We start from the raw sequence: 6,496 nt of genomic DNA on the forward strand, positions 1-6,496 counted from the left end.
ACCAATATTCTAAAATAATTAATTGTGGTACTGGTAACTAAAATGACAGATGTATGCAACTAGTTGTGCAGCCCTAGTCCTCCTTATCACTTCCATTACACACACACACACACACACACACACACACACACACGCACACACACACACACACACACACACACACACACACACACACACACACACACAGAGAGTAGCCTAGCATCATCTGAGGCTCTGCAGAATGTGAGAAGTGTGTTGTGCTTTGTGTCCCAGCCCAGATGGCAGTATTGGCTGAGTCAGCGGTGTAAACTGGAAGATTAGTGGTTGATAACAGGAGGAGAGCCTGGGACTAAACTCCTTACCAAGTTTGTCTTCAAATGAGCTACAAACTAAGGTGTAACAATTGAGTTCAGCTACCCTTAAAGACGAGCTGAGCCACCCCAAAGAAAAACTAACTAATAACTTGGCCAATTGTATGTAACATACAAAATAAAGCAAACAATAATGTCTAACAATGCAAAGACATGTAACTGTCTCGTTAAACTCGCATTCCAGGATAACGTTAGTCTCACTTGCCAGACTCTGTAGGATAACGTTAATGTCCGCGGGTCTTACCCCGGCCCCTCTGACATTCCAGGCCGGCTCCAATAGTCATTTGCCTGGGATTCTCTGCTCCGCTCCACATGGAAGCAGCTGGCTGCCTGGTCCTCTGGATCCCACTCGCCTAGCGCCACAACACGTTGAATCCCACTCGATTTGGGGGCAGAACATGCCAGGATTGGCCATGGTTCAGGGGATGTGCACAATATTGCACAACTCATTGCAACAAATTATTCTGTTGTTGCCAATAATGTAAAAAAAATAAACAAGAAATAAAGAAAAAGAGATGACCGGTATGTGTATGCTGACTTTCATCAATCTGCTATTATAGACATCAAGCATGAGCCTTTAATTCAGTAGACTTAGGCTAGTTTTGTCATTTATTTCCAGTTAAGCATTTTTTTTTTATAGAATGACTTAATGTTTGACATTTCAAATCAACTTCCAGGTTTTGCCAGTTAGGAAGTGCTTTACTTGAAAACTTGATCAACGTATTCTGACAACTTCCTAGGTCCCAAAGAGGGATCAGCACTGAAATAAGAGAAGAATCAGATGACTGCAGCTAAGATATACCATTTCAGATAGTGTAAAATGGGCATAGGCTAGCTAGCCCTTCTGAAGAGCTGCAAAGTGCTTCTAAATTCACTTTGAGGGTTAGGCTACTTATGGCTTCAATCACCTAATGGCACTGATTTAAGGCCTCAAGAAATGGGACTATTTTAGTTTTAGGATATTGGTTTGTTGCTCTTGGTCCCGTTTCCTCAAACAACTGCAATACCTGCTGTGATTTAAAAATGGCTCGGTCTTATTAGGATGGATTCTGTCATGACTTTATATTTGTTTGTTGTTGGTGCAACAGTCACTGTTAAATGAACACAGAGGAAGAAATGAGTCAGTAAATGTATTCACATAACCAAATGTGTGATCAAAGTGAAACTTGCCTGAGGAGGAGGACCCCTCATGCAATGCTGCAGGCGAAACCTTGTCTGACTGGCATCAACAGTGAATTAATGCAATGAGAAGGCTTCTTCACCCATGCAACTGCCTGGTCAGCGAATACCCCAGATATCAGATATGAGGCTTGGCGCCGGTGCGGTGTGTGTGCAGTGCTGGAAGGAAATCCTCAGGGATTTCTCATCTTTGTCACAAAGCAGCTTGCGATTCATAGCTGGGACTCTACCGGACTAAATTGCTGCTGCGAGCAGTTTCATTTGGAGTTTGGGAACAGCTAAATAGTCAATATCACATTACCTCCGTCTGCCCTGCTGAGAGCTTGAAGCAGCACATTTCAGTGTTTAGATGGCTCGTGTTTAAAGATTGTAATGACAGCTGTAAATCATACTTCACACACTAGAAGGTGGAATCAGTGTTAGTTTGCTAATTCAGTTTATTATTATGAGGATATTTATTAGGCTAGCTCATAACAACATACATTTCCACTGGCTGGCAGTGTTAGCCAACTGTAATTCTAAGCGGTGTCATTCAAACAGAATGTGACATTCAATATAGCAATATTTCCCTCGGTAACTCTTTGTAGCACAGGTGGTCGGGCTCTAAGTTTGGTTTGGTTTGACATCAATCTATATTTTGGTCACACTTTTGATTCTAGTGCAGGTTGCAGATGAGATAATAAGCTGGCGAGTCAGCTGGATTGAATCGCGCGAGATGGGCGGCTGCATTTATATAGTGCTTTTATCCAAAGCGCTTTACAATGAGTAGGTACATTCACCCCATTCAGGTTAGGTTGCAGAGGTCAAATTTCAGAATTGGGGGTACATAGGGCTAACTATGTTAAAAAATATATATTGTACCTCACCACCCTGGATAAGAGCATCTGCTAAATGCCTAAATAGTAGAAATATGAAGACTAAACATCCGCTCCATACGTGTCTGTGTTTTATGCAAGTTGTAGCAATGTTCTTGTTGTGGTGGCTCAGCAGCGCTGCTAAAATATCTCTAAAAGAAACCCTATATACACATCACAGGCTTCCCCTCGCTCCTGCCTTAGCCAACCTGTGCTGCAACAGCAGGTTAAAAACCGCGACGAAAAACCTCTGTTCTTGTCGGAGGGTGTGAAATAGCATATCCTGTTTTTCTGTCAGACGCACAAAAACCGAGCCGAGAGAGAGACAGAACGGAGGCAGCAGGCTTTAAAGTGCAATCTAACACGGGCCACTTCTCTGCCAGCGCGGCGGTCAAGCGCAGACTTTCAGCGCTGCTGCTGCATTCACACTCTGCCAAGAGACATTTGTAAACTTTGACATGTCTCTTGCACTCTGCAGTGTTTCTGCAGTGTTCTCTCGTCTGCTGGGCCAAATCACATCGGAGCCCTTCAATGATTCACGAGGGCCACACGAAACCCAATAGGAACGGATTAGTCATTGTAGAGATGCATTCACACCCGCCAACAAAGGATAAGACTATCAGTACAATATCGTAATTAGTCAGTTACTAGAGCTGGCAATGTCAAGAAGAAGCCCAATGTTATCAGGAACAGCTTCCTCAGAGAGTATATCTGTCTTAAACTAACACCAGGAGTGATGCGACCTGAGGCACAAGATACCACTGTTTGTCAGACTCAAACTGTCACTGCGTGGGCCACAGACTAGTTAAGAGTGAATTTAGAAATATGATTTAGTTGAATGTAATGTAAACACTCCCTGGGGGTGCATGCATAGACTTTTCCTTACTAGTCTTCAAGAAGAAACATTTAAATCTGCATGACATCTTTGCTGATCAAGCAGCTCCGCTCCGAGTCCTATTCAGAGATGCAGAGTGCTGCTATAACTACTTTTCTTGACACTATTGCTTGTAAACTGCTATACTTATGAGGAAAAATGCTTTCTAACGACAGTTTTATTTCAAACACTCTGCAGGTGCTATTCTAATCCAATATCATTCTCTTACTTCTTTTTTTTTATTTGAAAGACAAACATCATTTAGGCATCAGCCAGTAGCATTGTACGAGCACTTGATTCTCACTCCAGAATGGTTATGAATATGTTGTTATATCAGTGCTTCTACTCTCTAACATGATACCTAGTAAGCAGTCCATTATGAATCAATGCTGGGCTCCTGAACTTGGAAGACATTCAAACATTTTGTCTGACTCCTACAGAGCCAAACAGCAGCAGCCTTGACTTCCTCTTAGTTCATATCCCTTACTTTACTTTCCACCTCAATATAATGTGTGTGATTTGATTTCTAATATCGTGCTGCAATTTGTCATCTCATTTTGGGGCTCTCTAAAGCCCTGCTTGGACCCACTGTGTAAAAGTGAATATTGTGGTTCACGCACCGAGAGATAGGCAATACAAAGCACATGCAAAACATTTTAATGTTTTCCAACAGTGATCATCAGGTTCAACCACATCCATTGTCCAGTGTTTTCTTATATTCACACAATTCAACCAGCATTCCAGAAATGCTGCAATTAGAGCCTAGCATACCAACTGAAACAAAACACATAGGGGCAGACGCACACACACTGTGGTTGGGACGTGCAGCTGTTGCTGTATGTCTTGTCCCAACAGCAGGCACCATTTCAATGCATCAGGACCCACAATAAACCGCATTCCACTCACAACTTACAGACATTTGTATCTCTACCAGGATACAAATGTGAGAAATTTAGCTTCACCTTGAGACTATCTTGATGAAAACGCAAAACTATCATCACATGAGGTGGTTTGTCACCCATTTTGGGTCCTTACACATAGCTTTATGATCCGCCCCTTTAGACGGTTTGATAACTGGTTTGCACAAAACTGCTTCTGTGTGTTTGAGACTGCATGCCCATTGCTCAGGCAGTCATTTGGACCTACTGTTTCTCAATTTTTCTTTCCAAACATCTTGACTAAATTCTACTTTCTACTGTTCAATACCATTAAACCATGTAACTTTGTCACCACTGCGCCACGTTGTGAATTGCATGTTAAACTTCTCAATCAGCTAATTTCATATAACTGCTCACCACAAAAGACACACTGTAATAATATCACCTGTACCCCCCAGCACACTCCTCCTGTGCCTCAAAGGCAGACTGGAAGAACCATGGACAAAGTTCATCTCTTTGTGTCAATGTTGGATATAGTGAGAAATGCAATGAAATTCTCTGATCAAATCCCCTGAGGCAGAATAGAGTCATTCATTGGCAGCCCATGTCAAGACAAGAGAGAGAAACAGCTGCGGTCTGACATTTTGCACCAGCAGCAACCTGAGACAAAGTGTTAGCAGAGCTAGACTAACAGTTAGGGCTCTTCTACCGGTTTGACAGGTTGGGAATTTCACACACAAGAGCTGCAGAAGGAAATGTCTTGAATTCTTTTGCTCCAGGCATTACATCCATCCGTACGCTAGATTCTCAGTGCTTACAGTAGTTGAGGATACAAAGTTGCACAACTGAGCAAAAAACAACAACAAACGTTGTAGTCAACAAACAAGGATTTATTCTAAAGCAATTCGACAGGCCATAACCAAAATAAAGCGGCAGTGGTGTGATTGGTTAAGTGGCAATTTAACCAATCAAAACATCCCACTAAAAGTGCTAAGCTTTAGTTTGCTGGCTAGCCAGTCATCTAGCCAGCACTGTTGTCACTCTTATTTGCCAGTAAAGGTTAGCCCATCATGACAAAAGTCTGAGACCCTATAATGTCAAATCAATGGTTAGAAAAACAGTCTAACATTTTCTAGCGATATAAACATAAAGACACTGAAACAGTGAGCGCAGTCACAAGTGGCTAACGTTAGCAATAGCACGTTAGCACTTCCTCCGGGCATCCCTTCCATGTGAACTCGTTTTGACAGTCTGATTTTTCAGCCCCGGTGAAGGCGGTGAATTTAAGGTGACGAAAGTTGCATTCAACGCCCACTAAACACGCATAAAAGTTGATCAAAACCTTACACTCACCGGTATTTCTCTTGGGATAGGTACTTTTCGGTGGTAAAAGCCGAAGTCTCGATCACAGTACTACTTTTCTCCTCCAGCCCAGTTTCTGTCCCCGGTAGCAACGGACAACAACGCTCTTTCCCCCCAGCTCGCGCACCCCTCCCTCTGACACATAAAAAGCACATACAAAAAAAATCCAGTCTCATGTCCCGCCCACGCCTGGTTTTAATTGGTCAGTATGAGGGATAGTGCAAAATCAGCCAATGAAACCCACTTTTGTTTTCCTCTTTGGCCAATACCTATGTGGGAAAGTATTTTAGGCGTAGCCTACCTCTGCAGTCCTTGGCAGATTTTCTGACTGCCTCTGTGGAGCAGACATGAATTTAATGATAAAATGCAAAGACTGAATTAAGTTTTATGGTTATGCTCTATAAAAGTATATTTATCTACTATGCTTGATAAGGCCAATACATTTCATTCCAAATAAGGCAATAGTACTTTATTGGATATGAAAACATCAGTTTTGGACAATCTTTGCATATTTGAAAACCTATGATGAAATCCATGTATGCAAAATGTATTTTTCTGTGTGAATTGATTACAATTACAAATTTCAAATGTACACTTGCTTGTACGCTATGCTAGATTTGGCCACTGTAAATGTCCATTGTGCATTTCTGTCACACAGATCCAGTTTGAGCGATCTTGAATTTGCAGAAGTTCACTGTTGCTTGCTTGCTATAATAAATTACATTATAATACATTTATGGTGTATGTAACCCATGGCAGTGTGAAGTATGCCTTCTGTTAGATTTATGCCTTATGTTGTGTAAGCTATCCAAGTTATTGTTTTCTTTTTGCATCAATAAACCATGTATAACACGATCAGGATTTGGATAGCCTTTTGGAATTCCCTGCATAGTATGCCTGCATAGCAAACTTCCTTCCTGCAATGCTTGCTGGCCTATCAGTAAGCCAGCATTTGGACTGATGCATGTAGTCAAAGGCATGTTGGAACATATAGGATGG

At 41.9% G+C, this 6,496-nt stretch overlaps 1 protein-coding gene across 1 annotated transcript in view; it reads right to left on the reverse strand.

Moving 5' to 3' along the window:
• The window catches only part of fam49a (family with sequence similarity 49 member A), a 48,175-nt gene extending 42,564 nt beyond the window's left edge, over positions 1-5,611 (reverse strand). Inside the window, exon 1 of the mRNA XM_083643400.1 lies at positions 5,489-5,611. The gene's annotated coding sequence lies outside the window, so the exon portion shown is untranslated. The remainder of the gene's footprint in view (positions 1-5,488) is intronic.
• Between the last annotated feature and the right edge of the window lie 885 nt (positions 5,612-6,496).

The sequence above is a fragment of the Poromitra crassiceps genome, assembly GCF_964638095.1.
Source record: "Poromitra crassiceps genome assembly, chromosome: 9".
Lineage (NCBI taxonomy): Eukaryota > Metazoa > Chordata > Actinopteri > Beryciformes > Melamphaidae > Poromitra > Poromitra crassiceps.